We start from the raw sequence: 385 nt of genomic DNA, 5'->3' as shown, positions 1-385 counted from the left end.
TAATTCGAAATCTGATTGATTGATTAAAACTAATTGAATGTTGATTGAGATTGAATTTGGTCATATTGAAATTGAAATTACTAGCTTTGATAGATTGAAATCCAAAACCCTAATTTTGTAATCGAAATTTGAATTTGATCACATAGAACTGTTGCTAGTATTGATTCATAACTAAACTTGATTAATTGATTGAATGATTCAAGATTGAAACCCTAATTGAAACCACCTGTTAGGATAAGTGTTTCCATATAACTTAGTCTTGATTGTTTGATATCGAATACTTGAATCTGAAACCGTATAATCCGGTTGAAACTGAAACTACATACTAGGTTAATTGTTCTAGACTTGATCATACCTTGTGGCCGTGCGGCTTGTTGCATCATTC

This window comes from Brassica oleracea, chromosome C1 (assembly GCF_000695525.1).
Source record: "Brassica oleracea var. oleracea cultivar TO1000 chromosome C1, BOL, whole genome shotgun sequence".
NCBI classification, from domain to species: domain Eukaryota; kingdom Viridiplantae; phylum Streptophyta; class Magnoliopsida; order Brassicales; family Brassicaceae; genus Brassica; species Brassica oleracea.
This window is presented reverse-complemented; position numbering follows the sequence as displayed.